The 414-nt window shown below is 65.5% G+C and overlaps 1 non-coding gene across 1 annotated transcript in view; it reads left to right on the top strand.

Annotated features, from left to right (window-relative positions):
• Window positions 1-388: 388 nt before the first annotated feature.
• Window positions 389-414, top strand: part of LOC124773002 — a 1,909-nt gene continuing 1,883 nt past the window's right edge. The window contains exon 1 of the ribosomal RNA XR_007014451.1: window positions 389-414. This exon is cut by the window's right edge and continues 1,883 nt beyond it. This is a non-coding gene — a ribosomal RNA (small subunit ribosomal RNA).

A 414-nucleotide genomic window follows, 5' to 3' on the forward strand; every position in this document is an offset into this window, starting at 1 on the left:
GCACCCAAGTGGGGCTTTTGTCCTTCTGTGGCGCTGGCGTTGGAGCTGCCGGTCACCGTAGGTGGCGCGTGTTGTCTCCCGCCGGCAATGCCACGACAGCACGCTCCCGGGCCTCTGTCGGCAGCGGCAAGCTCAGTTGGGAGCACGGGTGGTCGCACCGAAAGCGTCTACTCGCCTAACTCCGGGCGATTGCGCCTCTCTCGAACCCGACCAAGTACTTGGGACGGCGCTGCGCGCCGCCGGGACCTGAGAGGGTTTCGAGGTGTATTGTGCAGGGGAGCTCAGCCTCCTCCTGTTTGCAGAATGATTGAGCGGACGCTTGCGTGTTCGCGCGGGCCCCCGGGACACACTCCCGGGCGGCCGGCTGCTCAGCTCTAGTTGACGCAGCTCCCTGGTTGATCCTGCCAGTAGTCA

This window comes from Schistocerca piceifrons, unplaced genomic scaffold (genome assembly GCF_021461385.2).
Source record: "Schistocerca piceifrons isolate TAMUIC-IGC-003096 unplaced genomic scaffold, iqSchPice1.1 HiC_scaffold_943, whole genome shotgun sequence".
Classification (NCBI taxonomy): domain Eukaryota; kingdom Metazoa; phylum Arthropoda; class Insecta; order Orthoptera; family Acrididae; genus Schistocerca; species Schistocerca piceifrons.